We start from the raw sequence: 27,518 nt of genomic DNA, 5'->3' as shown, positions 1-27,518 counted from the left end.
ATGATATATGCTTGATGTGTCAAGACAGAGAGTCACTTCAGATGCAGGTGCAGACAACAATACAATTACTGCAAGATCTGGGCTTCCTAATAAATTGGGAGAAATCCAGAATATTGCCGGAATAGACAATGGAGTTTCTGGGGTTTATAGTGGACTCGATGCAGGGATCCCTCAGCCTACCCATTACCCAAGAAGGTGAACGATATCAAGAAACAGATAAGACACACCCTAGCGAGAAGGGAGATGTCGCTGAGAGACATTGCAAGGTTAGTGGGACGACTAGCGTCATTGATCCAGGCTATATTCCCAGGGCCGCTAAATTACAGATTGCTACAGAGATTAAAGATCAGGCACAGAGATTAAAGATCAGGCCCTTCAGGAGGGGCGCATCCTACAAAATGAACGTTACCATCTCCCACAAAGTTAGGGAAGAATTAGAATGGTGGCTACACCACATGGATACATGGAATGGGAGAGCCATATTTGGCTCATCCCCGGACCTGATCATCGAATACGGCGCCAGCAGATGGGGCTGGGGAGCTCGATGTGGGAAACTGTAGACAGGGGGCAGGTGGTTGGACCAGGAGACAACTCTCCACATCAACTGTCTAGAATACCTGGCAGGGTCTTTCGCAGTGAAATGCTGGACCCAAGAGAAGGCACAATGTTGTGTCTTACTCCAGATGGACGTCTCAGCAGTCAGGTACATAAATAGACTGGGAGGGATGAGATCCAAATTATTGGCAGAATTGGCAAAAGATTTCTGGGAACTCTGTCATCAGAGGAAAGTGTCAGTGACGGCATAGTACTTACCGGGCCATAAGAACAAGGTGGCCGACTGGAACTCCAGATACCTCAGGGACGCCAGCGATTGGAAGCTGGAAGAGGAGGTGTTCCAAGAACTGGGGGCCATGCCAGGTCGAACTATTTGCATCGAGACTGAACAAGCAACTACCTCGGTTCTTCGGCTGGAGACCAGACCCAGAGGCAGAAGCGACAGACGCTTTCCTACAATCATGGGGTCCACAAACAAATTACACATTCCCTTCTTATTGCATGATAGCGAGGACGCTAGCCCAGGTTAGGTTGGCAGAAAGCATCACTAGTTCTAGTTATGCCGGACTGCAGGGGACAGGTGTGGTTCCCCAGCCTACTGGGATTATCACACCACAACCCAGTGGCTCTACCTAGGTACGAGTTCATTGCACGGGACACCAGAGGCCTCAGCCACCCTTTAGTGAGGTCAGGCAAACTCAATCTAATAACACGGGCGATTTCTGGAGATCTTGGGTTAGGCCAGGATTATCGAATGAAACTGAAATCATCATTAACTGCTGGACCCCAGGAACACATAGAGCTTACAGGTCCGCATGGGCTAGATGGAGTAGCTGGTGTATGGAGAGGGACATTCATCACGATGGAACAGATGTGGTTCATGTGGCCAATTTCTTAGCACAGATGGCAACCCAAGGGAAAGCATATAGAACTATCAATACCATCAGGATCACGATATCAGCAGGGCAACCCAGGACCGAAGGGATCGCGATTTGTGAACACCCCATGATTTGCAGACTATTAAGGGGAGTAAAGATGTCTAGACCCCCCTAGAGAGAAATATACTCAATAATGGGATGTGGACACAGTATTGAAACTTTTTCTATCACGGCCCGATAACCAGGATTTATCCAGGAAGGCCATTTCAGGCAAATTATTCATGCTCTTATGTCTACTGTCTTGTAAAGGCCGTCTGACATTAGAGCGCTGGAGATCAATAGGAAGAGTGTATCACTGAACAGAGTGACCTTCCTCATAATGAGGAGGACTAAGACAGGTTTGAAATCTATATCACATAATTATTTTCTGGGTCAACCTAAATTATGCCCGGTCAGATGTTTGTCAGCATATGAGGAGATGACGAGGGAAGTGAGACAACCAGGAGTATCATAGTTATTAATAGTGATCTGTAAACCATTCAAGGCTGTAACACCGGCTACCATGGCCAGATGGCTTAGATGGGTGACACAGCAGCAGGCATTTACATAGTAAAGTATCTGGCTCACTCAGCGAGGGGAGCAATGGCTACTAAGGCATTTAACATAGGAGCCAGTGTGGGAGACATTATGAGGTCAGCAGACTGGTTGAATGAATCGACTTTTAATACATTTTATTTTAAACCAACGGGGAGTGTGGCATTGTTAGTGGTGAGTAAGCTTTGAACAAGCATAATCCGAGCCTCCGGTTTTGACATAGAATTCAGATTTTCAGACATTCATTCCAGAAAGTCAGAATTCTATTAAAGACACAGAGGCGAAGGATTATCCCACCCTGTCAATCGTAATATCAATGAATGTGATGAATATGTATTGAACTGATTTTAGAGTTCTTTTAAATGCTCTAGTGGATCGGATGATGAATATGATTAAAGTGTTACATGTTTTATATGCATAAAGTTATAACAAATGGAAACTGTGAGTGTTTACGATTGTCCCACCCTCTCTCGACTTGCAGTCACCGGATATATATTTGTTTTTTCTAAAAGGTTTGGTGGTGGATACCAAACAAACAGGGAATTGAGGAAAGTTTTTTCGCATACACGATGAGATTGTGAATATCAGTGATTGCAATTTCGACTGAGCAAAGAAAGAGGAAGTGGAGGAGAAGAGATAGTGTGGTCATGCATAAGGACTGTACTGATTCGTTAAAGTTTGTCACGTGGTCAGTTTGAGGACCAATAATGTCAGGACTACCAAAGACTCTAGTTCAATGGTTATTGTAGATTTTGAGCTTTGTTATCGTATATATTATTGGTTGTACTTTGCTGCTGAAGTAGTAAAATGAAAAGAGAAGCATAATCCTTCGCCTCGTATCTTTAATAGAGTTATGACTTTCTGTAACAAATGTGTTGAAAATCTGAATTTGGCATCCTGTGCTAGTAAATCGGTTGTTGGACACCGTCGCCTCACCTTCAGTAAGGCGGTTGCCTCGGTTACGTGGCGTCTGAAATGCTTCTTCCTGCGTCTGCTGACCTGGAAGACACGAGTTCCGCTCTGTGTGGTGCAATCCCACTCATCGTCAAAATGGTGTGATAGTGAAGGTGAAAGGTAGTTTATAATGCGGTCACCGCACAGCCTCCTCCCAGCACCACCGAACAATGCTCCTCAGAATTCTAGCGCTGTGGAACTCTACATCACGTGCCATAGATGTTACAAACAGTGGCATGTAATACAAAAGTGTATAATAATAGCACATATATATTACCTCTACGTCCACTCTTCCTTGTCCCAGTACTTACCTCATGAGGCCTCTGCCTTCGACACAGGACCTTCTTCTATTTATTTAAATCCCTATAACTCCTTCCCCACATCCACGTCACTCAGTTTAATTTTTCCTGCCTCTGGCAGGTTGGACTTTTTCTTCTCGGTGCGGGGCACTGGCAAGCACCAATTGCTGCCCCCCTGGGGGGGGCTGTGTTGCGGGGCCCTCGGCTCCCTCCGGTGCAGCGCTGCTCCTGGGCCTCCTGCAGAGCTTGGGGTCACAGTTGAGCCGGATTGCCTCGCTCGGTTCTTTGCTGGGCTCTGGACCGCAGCGTGAGCTTTGTGTCTCGGGGCCTGCACGGCCCGGGGGAAGGTAAGGAGAGGGGAGGACTGGGCTTGATGTTTTTTCCCCTCACCTCCTGTTTTGGCCAGCTTGATTCGACAGGCCATTTCCTCGTGCTTGTCACATACCAACCGCTCCTCAGACACACACAACCCAGGATGCGCCGGATGTCAGCTGCATTCTCTGGGGGAAGGTAAGGAGAGGGGAGGACTGTGCTTGATATTTTTCCCCTCTCCTACTGGTATGGCCATCTTGACTCCTTCGACAGGCCGTTTCCTTGTCCTCTGTGTACACATCTTTATTTGAAATGATTGCAAGCACTTGGCAGTATGGGCTAGCCTTCACTTTTGTTGTGTGGCCTCTCTGCTTCTTGTCGTGGGGTGACAGTGGCAGAGAGTCTTTGAAAGTGCGGGGGCTCTGTTCTGTCGCAGGCATGTCACATACAACCAGCTCCTCAGACACACACAGCCCAGGATGCACCGGATGTTGGCTGCATTCTTTGCGTGCAGCCTGTGAAAACGGCGCTGATTTGGACACGTCTGCAAGCGGCCGGAAGGGTACCTGCCTGGCATAGTCTACACTTCGGGTTCGAGTCTCAGCGGTGCTGACTGGGCCCTTCATCCTTCCTAGACCGACGCATTGGAACAATTTAGAGCATGGGGCTACCAGCTACTGGATACAGGGCTCAAGCCACCTCTCAGTCATGTGGCGAATTAGTGGTGTGTTTGGGTCTGTGCTAGCTATGGACGCAGACTCCTTGTCCTGTCCTCTTCCTCTGAACTGCGCGAGGGAAGGTCAAAGGAGATGATTTTCTTTTCCCTTGTCCGGCATGGAATTATAGAAAATGCATCATGGAAGTAACGGCCATGCAGAGGGTTCCCAGTGTCTCTTCTTTTAGGGCCTAGGTCCTCCGGTGCCGACATGTTGCTTTCACACCTCCTCTCAGACTTGTGGGAAGTGATATGGCACATGGTGGCACATGTCTGTGCTTAGAGGGTTTCTCAGAGCCCTTGGTGTCGGTGGAGGGGGATGTCACTTCAGTGGGTTTTTCCAGTATAGGCATACCCCAGGTGGGGGGTTGCCTTTGATGTCTGCTATCCGGGATGGATTGCTTTGCCCCGCTTTGTGACAGTACTCTGCCCTTTTGACGCCAGCCTGGTGGCTCCTCTGTCGGCTGAGGGGGCCATGGTCTGCTGGACTTCTGGGCTGTCCTGTATCTTCCTTTTGATAAGTCAGATCTTTTTGTGGGCTGACAAGCATGCTGTTATATTGTGGCACAGGCCTGCTTCAACGTCCTGTGATTTTTCTCTGGTGCAAGTGCAGTGACTGGCGGTTTCCCCTGGCTCCTCGTCTCTATCTTCTCGGAGGTGTATGGGACTGGTGGGGTTCGGCTTCCTGGGTAATGAGCTCCTTCCGGAGGGGGGTATCACTTGCCGTTCCTGCCTCCTCCTGTCCAGGTTTGCATGGTTAAGACTTTGGTACCCAGCTCACGGTCCAAGTAGTTGGCCATGGGATCCATTCTCCCTGAATGGTTGTTGTGGGTTACCGTCTTGCCTGTTCCTCTCCCTGTTCAGGGTTACGTTTTCTACTTGCAGGTGTTCCTGATCCCTATGCCTTCTAGGATGTGTCACCTGCTTATGGATCTCAAAGCCCTGCACTGCTTGTCTGGAGAGAACGCTTCAATGCGAGGGCTTTGCGGAACGTACTCTGGATGTTGTGCAGGGGGGGGGCGCTTGCTGGCTGTTCTGGGCTGGGTTCTCAGAAGGCAGTATGTCTCGGATAGCCTGTTGCTGAAGTTACGGGGCACGTGGCGTCTTGCGTGTTTTCCAGTTCCTTGAGCCCGTCTTCAGTTACGTCACCTGGTGTCTTATACTCTCTCCCACTGGCTCCCACCGTCTCGGCTTTCGTAGTTTTGTTTTCAGTGTCCCCAGCGCTGCGAGTTTTCCCTGCTATGGTGGCGGGGGGTTTCAGGTCTACAGGCTGAGGGGTGCATGGTCCTTCATCCTGTGGCCTCTCTTACTACCGACGCCAGCAGAATGGATTGGGGAGGTCTACATTGGGGGTCCTCTCAGCTCAAGGATTATGAGATCTGGGGAGAGCCGGCGATCATCTAATTGGCAAGAGTTGTGCCATTATCCAAGCACTGGTGTACTTCGAGGAGTTGCTGGAAGGTCGGCGGTTTTGGTCCGATCGGACAATATGACGGCCATGGCATATGTCAACTGCAAAAGGGGTTCAGCCGCTCCTTGAATGCTCTGGCAGCGCTGATAGGCACCTGGGAGTTATCTTATCTGGTGTCTCTGATGGCCTCACGTATCAGAGGGGTGGATAATGTTCAAGCGGGTCTTCTCAGATGCCAGTTTCACTCCTCTGCGGAACTGGTTCTGTTGGACCAGGTCTTAGCGGCGACCTGTGTCAGATTAGGGTCCCCGGTTCTAGACCTGTTTACATCCCCGGCCTCAGCAGAAGTTCCCCTCTTTTGCTCTCGGTTTCAGGCCGAGGGGGTTGGGGGATGGATGCCCTCTCTTTACAGTGGCCTTGGGGTTTTCCTTTATGCCTTTCTGCCTATGCTCCTTCTGCTCCGGGTGGTTTGGCGCATCAGAGTGTCCACAGTGACTGTGTTGTTGTTAGCTCCGTTCTGGTCCCGCCGGAGTTGGCTCCCCTCTGTGTTGGAGCTTCGGTCCTAGGAACCTTGGCTAGTTCTGAGGTGGCTGTGTCCCCTTCAAGGGGATCTGCGGTTGGAAGTCCACCGGATCCAATGGGCAGTGTGGCTATTGCTCAGTCTAGGTTGATATCTCAGGGGTTCTCAGATCCTGTAGTTGAGTCCGTAATGGATGCTCTTAGACCCTCCACTCTGAAGGTATTCGGCAGGCATTGGGGCCATTTCCGAGACTGGTATGGGCGTTCTGGGATCCCTCCCCTGCGTTCCTGCCTCTCTGCTATCCTTCGATTCCTCCAGGAGTGGTTTTGACAGGGGCCTGGCAGTTTTTTTCCAGGCTTCGCTCTCATTGGGCCTCCATGAAATTCCTTTTGGGGGACTCTGATGGTCACTTGGATGGGGAGGTGTTGGTGGGGAAGTTGCTCCAGGGTTTTTCTTCTTCCCGTCCTTGTGCTGATAAAGGGCTTCCGCCTTGGGATCTCCCTCTTGTATTATGGTTCCTTCAGGGCCTCCTTTTGAGCCCATTTCCGAGATTGATATCAAACATCTTACACTGAAGTCTGCTTTTCTTATTGCCCTCGCCCATAGGATTGGGGAGATTGGGGCTCTCTTATGTCACACTCCTTTCCTGAGGGTGCTACCAGACTTGGTGGTGCTGAGGTGTGGTCCGAAGTTCCTCCCTTACGTTGTATCTCGGTTTTCACACCTCTCAGGATCTGGTTCTCCCTGACTTCTTTTTTGATCCGAGAATGCCTGAGGAGGTGGCTTGGCTTAACATTATGTCCGGCGGGACGCGTTGGAGTATTTGGCTAGGTTTGCTTTTTTCCACCAATCTGATAGTCTTCTGATTGCTTGTGGTCCAGCTGGGGCTGGGCATAACTCATCTGTGGTTTCCATTTTCCGGTGGTTCCGGGTTGTGATCTCCAGGGCCTATGTGGCTTCTGGCCTGCCTGTGCCTGCGCACGATCAGGGGCGGTCCGTCAGGGGTTTGGCGGCTTCCTGGGCCGATGCAAGGAGGGTTTTCTCTGCAAGAGATTTGTATTGGCTGGTCTAGGAATTTTCATCAACCGCTATGGCTTGAGTTTCTCCCACTCAGGGGTTGGTTCCTTGTGGGTTTGAGTTTTGTCTGTCGGGATGTGAATTAAGAGTTATTGTGGGTGTGTTTTGCTGCACTGTTTTTGCCACTGTGTCTCATTGGGACTTTTTCCCCGTTGCTGCTTTGGTATGCCTCATGAGGTAAGTACTGGGACGAGGAAGAGTGGACATGGAGGTAATGCTATGATTACTTACTGGTAATCTTCATTACTCCTAGTCCTACGCTTCCTCGTCACAGTACTGACGACCCTCCTCACCCTCCCTGCGGGGAAGGTCCCATGCTCCGGCTTGGTAATATGAAACTGAGTGACGTGGATGTGGGGAGGAGTTATAGGGATTTAAGAAATAGAAGAAGGTCCTGTGTCAGAAGCGTAGGACTAGGAGTAATGAAGAGTACCAGTAAGTAATCAGAGCATTTAAAATGCACTGAAATACCAGTGTCACACACTATGTAATCATTTAATTCCCTGCCAAGCCACTTACATTGAAATGGGCTCTCACCCGCCAAAAACGAATGTTAATGTTTTCACCCTTCAAGGGGCACAAAAGGTTGCAAGCGTTGTTCTATTGAGATTCAACCTGGTTTACACCTTTGGTCAAAGCATATGCAAATTAGGGTGACCCTTCAAATCTGTTGCCTCACACGGCCCCTAAATCCTATGACTAGCTCTGAGGGAGAGCCTTGGGAATCTCTTGTTAGCAAAAGCTGCTTGGAGGGTACCGTCACTGAAAGACGTTCCTGAAGTTATATCGACAATGCACAAAAGAACGTCTGACAGACAGTATAATTAAAGAGCGTTTGGTGGGGCGACACGTCACCATTCTCCAAGTTGTAGTTGGGCGAAACATTATTTACTTATCAACGATTATCTGACCCCTATCGGTAGACCATAAAGAGACTATATTTAACGTGGCATGGCGAGCTGTACTGTACAGTGCACTATTTCTCGTTGAACCACGTGATACCAAGAGATGAGATGCATATAGGAATAGCAGCTAGTAACAAGTTTGCCGATCCGATCATTAAGACACGGAAAGGCACACATGTAATCATATAAAATCGGGCGTATACTGTTTAAGAATCATTGACTTATACAATCGTTTTATGTGTTTTGACAGAAGACTTCTGGACCCACTGAGAGTGCCAACGAGCAATGCCTGGCCGCAGGACCTTCCCGTTCCAACATGGCCGCTGCGCTTATTTCTGCTCACATTACATTGCTTGCATGGTAGTCCCTTTTCTAAATCCACAGTTGCAAACCGGTTTCCTATGCAGCAATATCAGAGTCGTGTGTTAGCAATGACAGAAAACTGCGAGGTTCTTAAACACCAAGTATGGTGGTATTGGACAAATATGAACAGGCCCCATTACCACTCTTATTTTGTAGAAGACCCACCGTCTTTGAAAATGTCTATATTAGACAAGGCGGGATATCAGTAATAATGATGATTGTTAAAATAATGTCACGTTTCTTTTCGTTTCATTAAAACACGTGATGTAGTTCACTAGCACGAACATACACAAAGCAGTAACGTGTCTGAGAAACATTAATGCAATGAACATTGTTGGTTTTGCCGCTGAAAGGCTTTCACATTGAACCGGAAAAGCTCCTTTTAAAGTCAAGTGTGAGCGCACGCGCATCATAGCGGCTGTCTTCTTTTTTAGCGTCTTCGTCCAGTTATCCCTTCGTCACGTGACGGACAATCCTACTTCTCCAATGGAGAGTGCCGCCGGACTCCGTGTAGCCAATAGCGAGGGAGCAGTGGGCGGGTCCTGCCTGCGCTCGCGGACGGTCGTTTCATGGGTGGCAGTAGGGGGGAGGGGGGTTGTTTGGGCAGCCTGCGAGGAGAGTGTCATCTCTGAGTAGCTGGAGTGATACCGGCGCTAGCCTGCCTCCCGCCGCTGTGTGCCTCTGACCTGACTGGACGCCACGCCCCGAAAGCTGAGCCGGAGCAGGAGGCGGTGCTGCGGTCACCGACTCTGTGCTGTGATGTGCAGCCGCTGAAGCCCCGGGGGAGGATAAAACCCGGGGCCCCTCCCGTCGCAGCCCTACAGGAGGAGGGACCGGGCCCCAGCCTGCGGCCTGCCTGCCCGAGCCCGCCGCAGGTAAGACAAAGAGGCGTTTACTGCGGGCCCGTGTTCCAAGGCACTGACCAGCAGCAGGCCCGTTCTCCGCGCCTCTGCCCTCCTCCCGCGGGGTTCCTTGGAGGGTCCTCGGGGAGAGCGGGCGCGCGGCCTGTGCATGGTCCGGGGAGGGCAGCCCCTCAGGTGTCCACTGTTAGAAGAGTCCGATACGGCTGCCCGCACACGGGGTCATTTGGATTGTCTGAGGAGAGAACTTGGTTGTGTTGCTGAAAGCGGAATTCAGTGGTGGGTGTTTTTAAATGTTTGGTGGACTTGGTGTGCACGAAGGTTGTTACTGACATCAACTGGGTATTAAGGGTGTGCTTTGAAAGAGTAATACTGTAAAGAGGGCATTGAGGTATTTCCAGGAGTCCTCTGCAGGAGTGTTGGGAAGTGTGAGGGAGGAGGTGCTGCACTTTTTCAGAGCTGTTATGTTTTTTTCCTGATCCCTCCCATTTCTAGTTTCTTTCAAGGCTGGGCTTTCCACAAGCTCCCTTCTCTTTCCATTTTACCGCTAGCACTTAATTTGCTTAGTTCCTTTCTCGTCTATGAATACCCACCAGTAAAACAAGTTACGGTTCCTCTACATTGAATGTTTGTCTTGTGCTTTCCAATGCTAATTTCTTCTCTCTCTCTCTCTCTCTCTCTCTCTCTCTCTCTCTCTCTCTCTCTCTCTCTCTCTCTCTCAATTTAGCTCGCTCTGTACGGTATCTGCTAAATAGTTTCCCATTTTTCTTTTGATGCCAATGTTTCCCCAACCCTACTGTTTAAATAGTGCTAGGCTCTCCGAAATGCAATCGTACTTTTATGTCATTTGACATTTATATTTGGTACCCCTTTTAAAAGCGATACTACGTTTCGGGTGGGTCGTTGTTAGGCCTACCCGTACACAATTTAATTCCGCCAGTTAATTCTCCTGAACTTGTATTATGATGCTGGTTGACCGCAGACACAAAGCCCTTTGCATGCATCCTGTCAGCGGCAATGCGTGCCGTTTTAAGGAGTTTTCGGGCTAGATTACAGAAATGATTACAGAAATGTTGCACTGGCAAAGTAGCACGGTATTGGCACTAGGGCAAAATTTGCCTTATTTCTAAGAACACTGGGGCATAATAAGAACACTTTATCACCATGACGAGTGCAGTTTGGCACGGTATAAGCAGCAGGTCAAAAATTGCCATAGCGCAAAAAAGATACATTTTCAATGGCTTTTTTTTTTCTCCAAATGGGACAAACTTTGCCCTAGTGCCAATACCATGCAAGTTTGCACTTGCACCGTTGCAAAATGTCTGTAATCTGGCCCCTGCTGTTTTTAGGACCGTTTTTGAAGAAAAATTGGTAAATGAAAATGACATGAACATGCTTTAGAAGCAACTTGATTTAAAAGGATCCGTGTTTTGTGTATTCTGGAAGGTATCAACAATGTTCAGTTATGTTACTTGATATCCGCATACCATCTACTATCATTGTTGCTTTGTGGGGAATGGCCCTTCCTTCAGCAGACCATAGTCTAAACCAGAACATCACGAGGAGCATTGCATTGTATGTAAATACTAATTAAAATGTAGGCTACTTGCTGTTCCATTACTAGCCGAGGTGACTAATTGGTATAAATCCACACAGCATACTAACCATGCACTGTGACATTTGAGGCGGAAAGAGGATTGCCATGTCAGTGATTCTGTGAAAGTTAGACAATTTTTTTTGTTGTAGCTGTATTTTGTGGGTTATATCTCTAAAGGGACAATCGGCTATTATATATTTGTCTTTCAATCCACAGGCAACTGCCTACAGTTGAGGACTCTGCTATACTTTTCATGCTGAACACATACACACTGAATAACATGGTACATGTACGCTTAAAGATGCATTAATAGAACACATGTCCACTTGCCTGTAACATCGAGTTACAATCAGCGGATCTCTTCAAAATCTGCAAGCAACTTGTTTACTCTCCTTCTCATCCTTTCCTCCCCTGATGAGGTCGCTAGACAAGTCTGATCTATGAAAGCCTCATCAAAACAGGTTCATCCCTGTTTCTCTAAAACCATCAAGGACCACATTGATACCCTCGCTCTGGCCCCTGCCGATTTTAGGTACCTCTCCTTTGCCCCAGGATCCTCCCCCTCCCCCCTGAAGCACTCCCTTGTGCATCCTCTTCTCAAGAAACCCTCAGGTGATCCTTCTTGTTCGGCTAACTATCGCCCAATTTCCATTTCTCCCTTTCTGGGTAAACTCCTGGAAAAGCTGGCCATCTCTCAGCTTAACCTTCATTCCGATTCTGTTGGCTCTTTCCATGCCTATTGCACCATGAGCTGAGACCAAATCCTAAGGAAAGTAAGAACCTATGACAAGGTTAACGTCTAGATACACAGCACCTTTTGAGTTTTAATATTCTGACTGTCGGTGAACAAAACCACCTGGCCTACATATTTAATTGAACACAAACAAGTGGACCAGGTATGTGACTGTCGTCAATGACATTTGCGATGTAATATTTGATGCCCTGGGTGGTAGTCTTCGCAGTGCATGATGGTGGCGTGAGTTATGGTTGCTTAGCTTACTATAGCTGGCAAATGTCTGAGGTTTTTTGGTTTTACTTGTAAGCATTAAGTCCTTTTTAACAGTTTTTTTTTCGAGAGTATTCCATGGGTTTTTACCAGTGCATGCTATTTTCCTACAACTTAACGTATGATGGGTTATATATAACGTGCTTAATATCAGATTTCAAAGCTCGGACCCGGGGATCGAACCTGTGGTGCTCCGTACTTACCCCAGTATAGCAACGTTTTAATCCAATTTACGTTTACCTTAGAACTCTGCTGTTTTCCCACCTTCTTGCATAATTTTTACGCTATTGTGGACCTTCCAGACAGTGCCACGTCACCATGCTTTTGTGAGTGGCATGATGACGTGTCCATGAACACGTTTGCACTTCGCATTCGGGTCCTTGCTTCGAGAACAGTTCGGAACTGCATTTTCTACTGTGCTAGGAACTTTCAAGCTCAAAATGTACACTTGCACAGCTCCACCACTATTCTTACTATCATCCGTTAACAATCTAGTACAAAGCACATACTTGGAAGAATAGTAGCAAAACCGTTATCTTAAAAATGGCATCTGCTATTGCCATCCCTCTTCCCCAAGAACCACCAGCTGGAGGACCCACACAACAAAAAAAGCAGAGTATTTCTAAAGGCAATGAAGAGTACTAAGAAGATGAGGTAGAGGAAGTGCCTACCTCTAGCACCCAGAGAGAATCATGGGTGTGGCAGTTCTTTACCACTATTGGGAATGTACCAAAGGCTAAAGTTACAAAAGTGAAATGCACTGAGTGCAACAGTCGCTGACTACCTGGACATTACTCCTATGGAACCACCTCCATGAGGCGCCACGCCAAATCCAACTACTGCAATGCTCTCAGAAATAGTGTTCGTTTATTAGAGTAGTAGGTTGTCTTCCTCCACATCCTCTTCCTCAACCAATACTGTAATCAGACAGCCTACGTCTGTGGGACACAAAATCCCACCAGCTACCTTGCAAGCAATAGAAGAGACGGTTGATCCATATCTTTGGAAGCCAACAGTCCTCTGTATATACTGCAACACGGGAAGCAATTTCGACGTGCATTTGAAGCTGTAATCAAGGAGCATGAGAAACGTTTCCCGCTACCTTAGAATTAACACGCGCGCAACATCTTCCCCTGTCCACCTGCCCCTCCATATTAGTACTTGGTGCCTCTTCCCTCATTTTCCTCCTCACCTTACATTCTGACCTCTCCTGCAAACATTTTTTTTTAACAACAAACGAAAGGTTCCTTTAGGAACCACCTTTCACAGTTAAAAAATAAAACAAAAAAAATCTTATTGACTCCATCTACTTTACATTTCTCAGTAAAGTACATAGACCTGGACAATCTGGCTGCTGCCCATGGCCACAGGCTATACCTTAGTCACCAAAGGTATATCATTATTTTATTTTGTACCTACATTATGACACTTGTCAAACAATAAAACACAGGCACATTTGTAAAACCATGCTTTAAGGTACTTGCCAATGCTCCTTATACAAGTTTGCTTGAAATCCGCCCATGCCTTTTATTCCTCCAAAATGTATGTACATACAAAGCCATGTAACGTAGCCCCCACTTGACAAAATTAATTCAGTCTTTACACAAACATTTAAGGTTTGGTCTATAATCTTTCTGAAAACTTTAGTCCACAGTCGTCAAACGGCAACAGTTATAAGCCATCTAAAACTGTTGAGCCACTGTTTCTAGTTTAGCCCCTTCTTGAGAAAATCTCACTAAACTTTACAAAATCTAGATTTAAAATTGTTTTGCAGTTTTGTCAAGTGGCACCACATTTATAGGCGTGCTAGAATCTGCCCTTCCCACCATGTTGCCCATTTGACATGGGACTGTGGACAATCCCCAATCAGGTGATTAGTGTGTGCGGCAATAGGAAGGAGGACTCCTTGAGCCCGGCCCTGACCGTAATTGGGGAGGCACACGTGCCGCATTCTGCGCTTCTCGCCATGCTGGCCTATGGAAAGGGGACTGTAGGGATTGTCATATCCGGTGCTCAGGGTGTGCATCGCAGGAAAGCGCACCAAGAGGAAGAAGTACTCCTCCTGCTTCACTGGGGAGCGGACCTTGCGCTAGTTTGGAAAGCGCACGTGCCACATTGTTCCCTTCTAAGCATGCTGGCCAATGGGAATGTGACTGTGGGGATTATCCAATTGGGTGCTTAGATTCTGCCTCACAGGAAGGGGCTGTAACAAATTCTTATTTTACCTTTTGTACTGAGACTGGTAGCAATGGAGAGACGCAGAGTGCTGTTACTGGGTGATGCCTTTGTAGTAAATTTGCACAGGTATGCCCAGGAAAGAGACTTGCATGGCAATTTCGGGTTGGAAGGAGTGGAGGCATTGTGGTGCGCTGCTGATGTCTACAACTTCGGCGTTGTCATTGACCTTTGCAAAGAAGTGGTCACCTTTCGAACGTTTTCATGTTGTCGTGGTACAGTACGCAGCTCAGCGTTTGGATTACGTGCCTTGCTCATATGTGTTGCATCGAACTGAAGAGATTTGTTTTTTCTTTTTTCTCCACTGCGAAAATTATATTCTCATCTATACCTCCACGAGGGTAGGACTGTTCTTATGCAGTTTGTTCACAACCAGAGGGCGGAAGGTGTATCATCAATGGAAAAATTGCTACTTTTTTGTGCAATTCTGGAATGTTCTTCTGCAACTATTTATTTGGATTTGTAGAGCGCGTTACAGCCCGCAGGCATCGAGGCGCTATATCGGAGCTTAAGGAGGTTTGATTAAGGGTTACAAACAAGCCGCCCAATGAAGAACTTGTTTACATTGCAGAATCACAGGTTACAGAGTATCACAGAAGACAAGATTATACAGTCAAACAAAGAGGTTAGTTTTGATGGCCAGGCGAAATTCTGAGTGGGATTCAATAAGCCTGAGGTGGGGTGGAAGGGAATTCCAAGTGTGGGGGCAATCGTGGGGAAGCTGGAGCCGCTAGCACGGGCTTTGTGTGGTCTAGTAACAGACAGTAGGTTGGAATACGGAGATCTGGATGCTTTAAGGGTGGTGTGTTTGGTGATCCTCGGTGCCAGATCGGGGGGAGCAAGGTCATGGAGACACTTGTGAGTCAGGGGGAGGGCTTTAAAGCTGGTACTTTACTTAATTCGAAGCCAGTGGACGGACCTGTTTTCAAGTTCTGAAATGTGTTCTGTTACCGAAAGACCAGTGGCGGCTCTGAGCGCGTTTTGAGCAGTTTGAAGCTTGGCCACGTTCTTGGCAGAAGTGCCTATGAATAGGGCATTGCAGTAATGAAGTCTAGAGCCAATAATGGCCCTGGCGATGGTGAGGCAGTTTTGTTGGGACAGGAAGCGTCTTGCTGAGTTGATTAGAGTGGTAGGCAGACGTAGATGCTATGGCATTGACCTGCCTATTCATGGTCCCGTCAGGTTCGAGGTAGACACCTAGGGTTTTGATTGATGGTGACACAGTGATGGGGATATTGTCAATGGTGAAGGAGTATTGGTTGCCCAACTTGCTCGGGGTGGAAGGGGAGCCAACCAGCAGGAGCTCCGTTTTCTCACTGTTGAGGCATATCCAGTTTTCTGCCATCCAAGATTGGATTGTTGTGTATATGGAGTTCAGAGTGTTCTGGTCGGACAAGTAGTCTCCTGACAGGGGGATGAGTACCTGGGTGTCGTCTGCATAGTTCGTATATGAGATGCCCAAGGAATCCAAGGTTTTAAACAGATGCCTCATGAAGAGGTTGTAGAGGGTGGGGGCTGTGCATGAACCTTGCGAGACCCCACACTTGATGGTACTGGGGTTAGCGCAGGAGGATTCAGAGAAGACCTTCATTGCTCTTATCTTTTAGAAATTAGTCTATCCATTTGCAAGCCTTTTCAGAGAAGTTGGGCACTGATGAGGTGCTGGCATAGAGTCTTGTGGTCGACCAGCTCAAAGGCTGCCGACAGGTCCAGGAGCAGTAGGAGTGCAGGTTTGCCTGCGTCTCTAAGGTCATCAATCTGGTTTTTGACTTGGCCTGCACCCTGATTGTCTAAGTCCTAGGAGGCGGGTGTCTTCTAGGAATTTCTGTATTTGCAGGTAGGCTGTTTTATCCAGAATTTTTAATGGGAAGGGGATAGTGGTTATGGGCCTGTAATTGCCTGGGATGGAACCCGCGCTTCCTTTAGTCCCACTGGGACGTAGCCGGAATGAAAAGGGACATTAATGAATGCAGTGGTGATCGGGGCTAGGGATTGGGCACAGTCCTTGATGACTTGTGCTGAGCAGACATCACCTTTACAGTTGGAAGGTTTGATGGATCGGAGGAGTGAGATGACATCTGATTCACTCATGTCTTTGAAATCGAACAATGGGGAGTGGTTGGAATTGGATGCTGGGGTACGGATGCCTGGACTACTGGCAACCAAATTTGGTGAGCTCCCGTGGCGAGAGAGGATTTTAGCCTGTAAGGTTTCCAATTTATTTAGCATGGCGGACTGGATGGAGTTGCACCAAGATTCGTCCTTTACAATAGGTGAAGGCGGGAGGAGGGGGTCTTAAGCTCTCTGAATATGGCAAATATTTCACCACTTTCGGATTTAGCATTGGCAATCCTTGTATTGAAGGAGGTGGCTTTGGCAGTAGTGATGGTGTTTTTGTATTGTTTAGACATAGATTTGAAGGCGTTTCTGCAAGCCTCAGTGGAGTTGTTAATCGAGGTGGTGATTGCAGCTTTTAATTTGGTTTATTTTTTGTTAGAACATTTTTTTGTTTTTGCCACGCTTCTGTAGGTGGTCTTGGGTGAACCAAGCATTAGAGTGCTTAACTTTTTTAGCTTTTCTGAGGATGAGAGGTGCCACTGACTCAACGGCCTGGGAGATGACCTTCTTGAAGTCGTTGGCAAGAAGTTCAGGGTAGTTGGATAAGGGCGATAACAGAGCAGGCACCCTGAGGCGCTGAGATTGGTTGTTGTGAGTGAGCAGTTTAGAGCTGCGTGAGTGTAGCTGGAATGGGGATGGTGGGTGGTTGAAGGTCTTTTGAGGTGATAATGGTGAATGTAATACAGTGGTGATCAGACCAAGATAGAGGAGTGTTCTTAGGGAGGCTGAGAACAGTTGTGGTGGGCAACCCAGTTTAGGGTGCAGTCTTTAGTGTGGGTGGGGCTAGAAATTGCTTGTGCGAACCCTAGCGTGGGTACGGCTTTATTGATGTCTTTTGCATGAGTGTCTTTAGGGTCATTAAGTCCCAGGTTCATGCACCACCCCTACCCACCAGGAGCAGGATTAGTGATTTTATTTGTTTTTTTGTATATTTTTTTTAGATTGTCTGAAAGGGAGTGGGTTAGCGCATCTTGGAAGTTGCTGGATGGTCCAGGAGGTCGATAGGTAGAGGGCAATGGTGCAATTGTGGGAGAGCTTAAGTAGAAGGTAGTCTGAGCTCCGATCAGGGTCCCTCTGAATTGTCCCAATTGATAGGGATTCTTTGGCGATGACGGCTACCTGTGGGAAGAGTGGTCATGTCTGTAGATGGTGTACCCTGTGGGAATGGCTTGGGTGAGGGTGGGTTCAGATGAATCAGTCAACCACGTTTCGCTAAGGAATAGTAGGTCGATGTTGATGGAGTTGATGAGGGCACATTTTAGGTGGGCTTCAGATGTGGGAGAGGGAATGGTGGAGGAGGGGATGGAGGAGTCAGTGCAGGGCAGGTGTTCATACTCAGATTAGTGATGCAATTTTGGTTTTAAGAATATTTAGTAAGAGTTTGCACAATTTGCTGGTAATCTCTGCTTAAGAGTAATGGTAGGATCATTACATTCGAACCATTCACAATTCTTTATGTATGCAGTGTAGTGACCTGCATTGGTTGTGGCTCCTGCGTGGTAGATTATACCTAATTGTTGTGAAGGTTTCCTTACCAATTGATACTTGTCCCTGTGTGAATCCACTCATCTTGCAGTTGTTTTTAGTACCATCTGCATTGTAACGTAAAAGCATTACTATTACGTATTCACTATGTGACTGTAATGTGAAATGATTATCGGCATTGCAGGATGTACATAATCTGCCATGGTTTGCACATTGTACAAGTTGCTGAATATGGAATGTATTCAGTTTGGTATGGATACACACACGAAGCATTCATTAGGGACTTGTTCCTGTGCCACATGGCTGCATGCATGTATGTTTCCACACATGAAATCTGGGAGATTTTATTTATAGGTTTTGTTTTTGTTTTCCAGTACTTGTAGTAAGTACATTAGAAATTCATGTGGATCTTGTGTTTTTATAGTGAATTTGACCATTCCAGCACAATAGTCCAATTCCTGCCTTATTCCAGAAACACTAAGTGGCGTCAGGATTGTTGGTTGCATTTCTGTGAAGGCCTAACATTTGCTAACACAGTTAGTCTGTCCCGTTTAAGTAAATGTTTTCAACAATTGGTGGAAATTTGAATTGAATATTGATGGCTACATTTGCATAGCAATTTACACCAGTTGTATTTGAAAACGTGAATGGACCACACAGTTCTGTGTCCAAGTTATTTTTTCGGAGTGCTCGTTGTTTCTTTGAAGAGGTAGTTGGTTTTGTTTGTGCACTTGATCCTTCTTTGGTTGTGGTCATTGATGAAGTATTAGCTTCTTTTAATTTTTTTGGAGGTATTGCTGTGAGATGCTCCATAATTTGAGTCTGAAATGGTTTTCTTTTACAAACTTTTGCTTTTTGATAGGTTTTGAGATGGAGTCGTAGAGTGCACCCAGTCTATTGTATTCTAGAATGCAAGGAATATCAGCGTTTACTTGCATCAAAGATGACTAGAAATAGTCCAAGTGTACGCAAGCATGATAGTGCTACATAGCTCATGCCTTCTTTAAACACTTGCTACCAATATCTATCAATGCTTTATCTAGGGTAAGACCATGTGATTTATGAATGGTAACCGCGTATGCTAGAGATAGAGAACATTGTTCTCTGCGTACATACATGCCTTTTTGAAAAGAAGGAATTGGGCTGTTAAGCGTCCTATCCTTTAACTTCTGATAGTTTGTCAAAGTGAATATTGACAAACTGAATGTTGTCATGTGGGTATGTTTGAAAGCCAAAACCAAGTGCTCCATTAACTAGTCCTTGCTCCACGTCAAGGTTACATTTAAGCATTACTCTACAGTTTAAAGGTCACACATTGGTAGTGTCATACCGTGCACGTCAAGTTTTTCTGTGGAGTAAATTTCAATTATTGGTTGCATTTCTTTTTTAAACATGAATTGAGCAAAGCTTGCAAGAGTTGGCATCAAGGACATACAGTTTACATTTTTGTGTGCTAATTGTTACATGACATCAGTAGCACATGAGTTATTGCCATAGAGTGCATGGATGTGCCTGGTATTTAATATAGATTGTGCTTCTTGAGCTAGTACACCAACTCCAATACTTATTAAAATGCTGGCGTACGTGAGGTCTGCAGACTGACGCATGTTTTCAGTTAATTCTTTGTATTGGAAATGTTGCTAAAGGTTGGCATTTCCTATGCTGCTAAGAGTTTTACGGCATAGTTTGTGCCCGAAGGTTTTAAAAATAGGTTCACTTAACTGGTGTTAATTGAAGATCTCTGAAAACGTGTTTTCCTCCAAAGAGCTCTTCGTCGTCTGTTTTCAGGACCTCTTGTAATCTGAGGTGTATCAAGGCTAACATTAGGTTGGAAACCATGCTCACCTCATCAGTTGGCAGCATTTTCATTTGTTTCAAAACTCTGTGTAGTTCCATTGCAGCTTCTGGAGAAAGTTTATAGTAGTCTAATTTGTTTTGGTGTTCTACTGGAAGGAGTAGTAATCAGTGTAAAGTGACACCACTTATGTTGTAGGCGGCTAAACCTGTGGGGGCAGTTACAACAGCTGACAGTTTGTTGTTTTTCAATTGTTGGAGGAACTTGGTGATGATTTTGGTTTGTAGTCTTGACGGGTAAAACTTTTAGTTTCATGCTGCATACCATGTACAATTTATTTCTAGGAAAATGCTATGCTGCTCATTGTTTAGTTGTGTTTTCAGTAGAGCAAAGTCTTCTGCAGATTGCTCATTCTGACACATGGTGTTTTCTACTTCAGTCATGCCTAATTCTGCCTCATTCGCTATTGGTGACTGTACAAGTGGTTCTTGGCTTCCTGTTACAGAAGGTTGACTGCTGTCAGGAGTGTCTACTTTTAGTTCTTATTGCTGTTCATTGTGTAGTTTTGTACTGCGCAAGTTTTCTTCTGTTATAGTGCTTTCATTTGCTTTGAAAGCATCTTCATAGGAGTCATGAGTATCTAGTAAATCTTCTTTTCTCCATGGTTTAAAATGTTGTAGTAGGGACGTGTAATACAATTCTTTATGCTGAGGAGTTTTTGATGACAATTTCATATGATTAAGCTTTGTTTGGTAAGTTTCACTAGGCTGCCTTCACAATTTTCGACTACCTTTCTTCTCATCTGGTTTAATATTTTTGTATGTCAAGTTTTGGGCTACGCGGAGTAGACGCATGGTTTCCAAAGTGGACCTCCTGTTTGGGTAGTATGTCTAGTAAGTTGTTGTTCAAAATGTCTTGGCTATTGTTTCTATGTCTTCATGTGATTTGAGAACATTTTCTGGATTTGCAGGACCAAGGCTTGGCCATACTATGTTTTCAGATTTCCCATACAAGGCAGCACCGGTTAAACCGTCTGCGACTTCGTAGCGGCCACATTCTCGACGGGAGAGCAATTTTTGTGACGGTGTTTTGTCAGATGATCATCCCAGAGGTCTTTGAGTTTGAGCTCTGGTTTTTTAAAAAAAAAAATTTTTTGTGCTTTTGTTAAGTAGGCTGTAACATATCGTGCAACTGCAGTGGAATTTCCATTCCATAGGAAGGCAATGATTGCATTGTAATCATTGATCCTTCTGTTCTTTTAATGCAATGTGTTCTTATGTGATTTACCTTTGACACTGTCTTATCTGAAGACATGAAGTTGTTCACTTGACCTGTTGAAACTGGTCTAGGGAAACCAAAGCGGCACTTGGTGTATTATTTACCTTTGTTTTTATATTTGCCACACTACTTTCCACATTTGTGTCTTTGAAATTGTACAATTTGTGCATTTAGGTCACTATGTGTAATTTGTGAAGGGATTTAACAAGTGACATATCTCTAAATGAACTGTAAAACAGTGGCATCACTGTCCTGACCAATTTAGGAGCATCTTTAATCCACAAAAGCATGTGGATGTGTGGTGCTCCATCTAGCTTGATATTCTTTTCTCCCAAATAAGTGTTGTACTTCTGAGTGAAGGAATAGTTTTATTACAAATGAAGTGTACCATAGCAATGAAGCTATGATGGAAATATCTTGATATATTTACAGGATCTAGAGAGCAGAGTTCTCCTGGTGTTTTCATGTCGGTTTTATTTTTGTTTGCGATGCGTAGGAAATCGTGCAAATCTTCCCATGCATTTGTTTTGCACAACTTAATGTCACAAACCAAGTGGGTGGGCTAAGGTTTCTTATCATACAGCGTACATCTGCATGACGTCGGAACCAGTATTCCTTTGTACCACACATGTTTGCTAAAAGATTTGTAATGTTTGACTGTAAAACCTCATCTATTTTTTACTTTTTGTAGTAATTGCTTAGCTGATACATTTAGAAAATTGGTACCGGATTTCAATGTGTGCAACTCCGTAGCATAGAGTTGCTAGTTCACTTTCAAAGAGAAGGTGGAATATGTATTACTCGTTTTGTCTGAATCTGGGGTCTTCAGAATACATTCGTAAAGAGCAGTATTCCGATGCTGTTCTTTGTGTAGGTCTTTCATCGTACCTTCCTCCTTTTCCATTTGGAAAGAGTAGAGGAAAGTCTTGTGCTTCTACACTCCCCCCCACCCCCCCCAATATGCTGATTGGAGATCCTTTGGCTTGTCGCATTTGGTCGCATTTGGTAAGTTTCCAGTGCATCATCTATGGTGTCTTTACAGTGCAATGGCTGAATTGTACAATGGTCTAAAATATTGGATTCTGCAGTAGGATCCAGAAGTTGAAATTGGCCGGTTCCTGACGAGTCTGGAATTATTTTGGTGGTTTTCTTCAATGTATTTATTTATTGTCTTTTAGATATTGCAGGGCTTCTCTAACTTTATGTACGTCCGCTAGCTGCTGGCAAATTCTTTTGTAGATGCGCCATTTACTAGTATCTATTGGACGTTGCACTCCCAGAGTATGTACATTTTCTTTGAGATCTAATGGCAAATAACCTACTTTGCCACAAATGCCTTTCAGTAATTCAGAGGGAGGTAGTTTCTGCTGTTTTTTGTTTCTAGGCGTATTATTGCTTGAAGTAGGTGCAATTATGATGCTCTCATACAGTTGTTGCAGTGGTTTTGGTAGTGGGGAATAATTCCAAGTTATTAGTGATTGCACGTGAATGTATTTGGTTGTCAAGTTTTGCAGTGCAGTAACTGCATAGTATTAAGGGGTTAGTAATTTCTGATTTGATTTCTGCTATAAAATGGAGAGCTAATTAGAACCACTTGGAATCTTCATTGTCTTCTATTTTCTACATTGTGTCTACTATTTTGGGCTATTCTTATAAAAAGTCTTGCGGCAACACACACATGGTTTGGTACTTAAGCAGATGTGCTTTTAAACTTTAGTGTTTTGTTTTTGTATGTGCGTAGTAGAAGGTTGTCGTCTGTACAGTTGTTGCTAGATATTGAATTTTGTAAGTGGCTTTCAATTTCAAAATATTTTTCTGCATGTGGTCTACTTCGAGTAGTTCTTTGGCTGTACCATGTAGAAGAATGTTATTTAAATTGGACAGTGCTAAAGCAGGACCTTTGGCATAGAGTTTATGAACAAGATTTCGTATAGTTGTATGGTGTGTTCCTATCATTTTGATTTTGTGGAAGGTGCTTTTGCAAATAGGTCCAGAAATGCACGCTAATGAACGTCCTTGTGGTCCTGTTTTTTTTCGCACTGGTCAGGAGGCCATAGTTTGTAATAGTTATTTTGGTCTTTGCCTTTCACGTACTGGTTGAGGAAGTGGGGTTAAAGATGTGAAAGATGTTTTGCCTATGTTACACATTGATGTGCACGGCCATTTGTAGACTGGACGTATTGGTTCAGTGGAATGGAGAGTTGATACTAAGTTTCCTGGGGATATGTTTGTGAGCAACGTTTCTTTTGCATACCCTTGGCCACTGCTATGTATGGCAATTGTTTCTTGGCTTTTGTTTGTATGCATCTTCATTTAAATATGGTTCTGTGCTGTTGGTGTGACTCCACGCACCTCCACAGATGTTTGCGAAGCTATCTTTGTTGATATTCTGTTTGAGAAGTCTTTTGTAGTTTAGTAGTTCGTTTTCTTAGTGGTTTCATTCTGTTTATAACTAAAATAATTTCCTTTTGAGAAGGATGGCCCTGACAGCTTCCAGGAAAAATTTTCTACGGTAGGTTTTAAGGGTGGTGCATGATTTCTCTCTTGTTTTTATAAGGTTCTGAAGGACTCTGTGGCGGAACATTTTTTGTAAAATCTTTTTGGTATGCTTACTTGTGGCTACATCTAAATATATAGGTGAAGTGTTTAGTGGTAGCTGCAGTCTTTTTTTAATTTTTTAAAAAAAATAACTTTGTTTAGTTTTATATTTTGGAAGAGGCAAAGTTTCTTTACTGGAAGCTGCTTTTGTTTAGCTTAGTGACTGTATTAGCTGTTTTGTATAAATTCTGCTAGAGGTGGATGCTTATTTTGTACACTTTTTTTATTTTGATTTTCCTCTACTTCTGCGTTGCTTTCTACAGAGTTGCTTTTTGGTAGGCTTTCTTTGTTGGAGAAAAAAAAAGTTTTGGTTGGGACATTGTTCAGTGTATGTGTGCATTATGCATGAGTGTCCGAGTATGATGGTAAGCATGTATGTAGAGGTGTGTGATTGTCGAATGGGCTGTTACTTCAGGTTGGGAAGGTTATTCTCATATTTTTGTTACTATACTGGTGGTCAGATGACAATACAAAGTGTGCACCTGCTGAGGTGCAATCAGTAATACTGAATCTAATGCTGCAGGATTAATAGAATTGTTTTACAATACTAAAATTTACAGTGTTTACAGTAACGGTTGCAACATGGCAGTATTGCACTTACTTTTTTGGATGCAAGAGTAGGTTTCTTCAGAGTTTTGTTTTGTACTTCAGACGCTGCTGGATTTCAGGAGAGTGGTTTTCACTGCTATTGTGAAAGAAAGAAGTTAGTAAATGTGTGTTACTAGCACTGTTGTTAATGTAGACCTGCATTTGCCTGGCCCATCTCATTAAGATGTGTACAGACTCCCTTGTCCCCACCGTTGCTATATTAATCAATGTCTCCTTTACTGCCACACTTCAATTTCTTTCACCCCACTCCCCACCAACTACTGCCCTATCACGACAGTGCCCTAGCTCCTGAAAATCCTTGACAGCAATGCCTATTCCCAACTGCAAGCGCACTTAGAAGCCCACAATCTACTTTGTACTTTTCCCACCTGGCTTTAGGCCCAGATACAGCACTAAATCTGCCCACCTAGACCTTAAGGTTCACTGGATCAAAGTCAAGAGGCGGGGATCTCGCTGTCCTGCTCCTACTTGACCTCTCAGCTGCCTTTGATCGCGTCTATCATGATATCTTATGTCACCGCCACATTCAACCTCTCCATAGAAGCGGCCCACTGGATCAAATCATTCCTTAGCGACCGATCATCCAAGTCTTTGCTGGTGATCAAGCAGCTGAACCCCAGCCCTGTTTTGTATGGGGTCCCCTAAGGATCCTGTCTCTCGCCCACACTGTATACAATATGTACACCAAACCTTGGATCACCTGGACAGACACGCAGGTTCTCCTGAAGCTCACCAACAAACTGGATTCTGCCAGTATCAACCGTATCTACAGTATCATTCAGGCCTGGGTGACTAATCACCATCTTGGCCTGAATGACGAAAAAACGGAACTGCTCATTGTAGGATCCCTGCACAGACTTGAACACATTGACCCCGCTTTTGCCTCCTCTTTGCATTGACCAGAATATCATCCCTGTATCGACACACGTTAAAACCTTGGGAGTCTTGATTGCGAGCTAAACATGCACACACGTGTTAAGGCTGGTGACTCTTCTGAAGCGAACTCACTAAACTAATCAAACTTTCCTGAAAATTCCTTACCACCCAACAACTGCCTCACGCTGGCAAGGGCCATTATTGGCAGTAAATTGCATTATTGTAATGTCATCCTTGCAGGAACCTCCACCAAAACCCAATAAAACTACAGCTGATCAGAAACACCCTGCGGGCTGTGTGGGGCCTGAAGCAATCTGGTTATCACTAGTAAGGCGCAAAGCCCATTGGCTATCAAGGCGCGTATCGAATTCAAAATCCTTTAAAATCCTCAATGCCGCATCAGTAACCTACCCGCCGTATCCTGCGATCCACCTCCCAATCATCTCGAAATTCAACAGAAAGAGCCCGGAGGATCATGCCTCACTGTAATCACCCCCACTCTGGAACTCGCTCCCCTCAGGGACCCAATATGAACCCTCCTAACTGATATTCCATAAAAAGTTAAAAATATGCCTAACGACCTCAGCCTTACCAGACATTTCTTGCCTGCAATATTCACTCTTTTGTTGGTCTGTGCCTCTTGCCTAAAATCTGCACTTTCTCCTTCATGTTCTGTGACTGTGACCATAAATGTATCTTTGTGGTCAGCACGCCTGTAACGTATTAACAATGTTTTTTGTTTTCTCCATCTGTGACCACAATGTAACCTTAGTGCCACAACTGCATTGACTACTGTAACCGCTACTAGCGTTGTGATACCTCTGGGCGCTATCAACAAATTAAATAAAGGTAGCATTTGTGTTCTGTTACTGTATCGAAGCATGGAACCAATGTTGGCTCCAGCTTCCATAAAAGGTGTCAGTTGGTAGAAGCCAGTAGGGCGTAGATGGAAGACTAATAAATCCTCTCCTCGTCGCTTTGAGCCTCTTAAATTCACTGGTGATGACTGGCCCACTGGAGTGTTGGTGCCAACCCAGCATGTAGCCACGTATCCAGGCTAGGCCTTGTGTGCAGTTCTCTGGCCACAGACCGAGGGAGGCGTGGTTGTGTGGGCATGAAGATCCGCGGACAGGAGGGACAGATCGACAAACAGCATGAGGGATTCCAGTTCTGGTTGTTGGCAGAGGGGGAAGTGCACAGACAAGATGGGGTTAAAGGAGAATGATGTTCCAGAGGTTCACAAAGTGAGAAGCGTTTCCATTGCTGTAAGAGAGGTTAAAAAAAGAACTACAAATGGAAAAGCGGGGGGCCCTCGAAAGAGTGGATTTGGCAGAGAGGGTTTCGTCCTTAGTGGTGCTAAGATAGCTTAATGGGAAACACAGGTTGTGTATTGACTTGAGAGCAGACAACAAATGTTTAGTACCTGACTTGACATCCTCTTCCCAGCATCAAAGAAATGCTGGGCAGTATTGGGTAAGCTGAATGGTTTTCTACTTTAGACTTGAAGTATGCTTTCCACCAAATTGGATTGCTTTCCTTATCGAAAAATGTGAAGCCCTGTTCCAATGTGCAGGCATACCATTTGGTTCATATAAACTGCAGCTATATTTCAGCGCATTATATACCAATTATTCCTCGTTGAAAAGGAGACTATTTGTTTTCAGGATGATGTGTTGGTGTTTGGGAAAAGCTTAGATGAACACAGTAAGGGACTTGTGAAAGCTTTGAATATTCTTGAAGCAGCTGGTATGAAACTAAGTAAAGCAAAATGCAAGCTGCATAAAGTATGCAGTACCAAGTCTTGAAACATGGTGTCAAGCCCGTCCACCGCATCGAGTGTGATGATGATTGTAAGATGGGAGTTTCTGAAGTTTTAAAGGGTGCTCAATCACACTTAGTAATTTTAGCCCTTCCAGAGTGAGTGTGGCAACGACGGATGCCAGCAATAAAGGTCTGCACGCAGTATTGTCACAAAGAGCATTTGCATCTCTGATTTTGAAACCATTAGAGAGAGACTATTCAACGATACAGAAGGAGGTGTTTGCGATCAAAAGGCCGGTGGAGAAATTCGGGCCGTTCTTATGGGCTACCAAGCACGTGCTGAGGTTGGATCCCAAACCGTTGGAAGAAATTCTGATGTGGAAGGATTGGACATGGTGGTGTTCTGCATAAGGAAATGGATCACTGATTTGCAGGAGCACATATGGGATGTGGCATATGTTCCAGGGATTCAGAATAAAGCAGCCGAAGGTTTATCAAGACTTACTAATATGGCAGATGGTATGGATGAAGATGACCGGCATCGAGTCCTCTTTGTAGATCAAGAGAATGTATCTAAGGAGAATTGGGATGATGAAATGAGTTTGGTTTAGGAGTTGAAGGATGTGTAAAGCAGTGGGAGTATGAATGAAGAAGTGTGTAAAGGAGTTCAATCGGAAACGATTACAATGGTGCATAATGAATTGCATGTTCAGAATG

General features: G+C 45.1%; 1 protein-coding gene across 3 annotated transcripts in view; it reads left to right on the top strand.

Annotated features, from left to right (window-relative positions):
- Positions 1-9,161: 9,161 nt before the first annotated feature.
- Positions 9,162-27,518, top strand: part of SMAD2 (SMAD family member 2) — a 357,823-nt gene continuing 339,466 nt past the window's right edge. The window contains exon 1 of one of the 3 annotated variants that reach the window (XM_069626941.1): positions 9,162-9,458. The gene's annotated coding sequence lies outside the window, so the exon portion shown is untranslated. Of the gene's footprint in view, positions 9,459-9,478; positions 9,723-27,518 lie in introns of those variants that run through there. The other 2 variants (XM_069626943.1, XM_069626942.1) reach the window with 2 other exon arrangements.

The sequence above is a fragment of the Ambystoma mexicanum genome, chromosome 6p, assembly GCF_040938575.1.
Source record: "Ambystoma mexicanum isolate Mex_15411 chromosome 6p, UKY_AmexF1_1, whole genome shotgun sequence".
NCBI lineage: Eukaryota > Metazoa > Chordata > Amphibia > Caudata > Ambystomatidae > Ambystoma > Ambystoma mexicanum.
The sequence above is the reverse complement of the archived record's forward strand: the minus strand, read 5'-3'. Positions and strand labels throughout refer to the sequence as shown.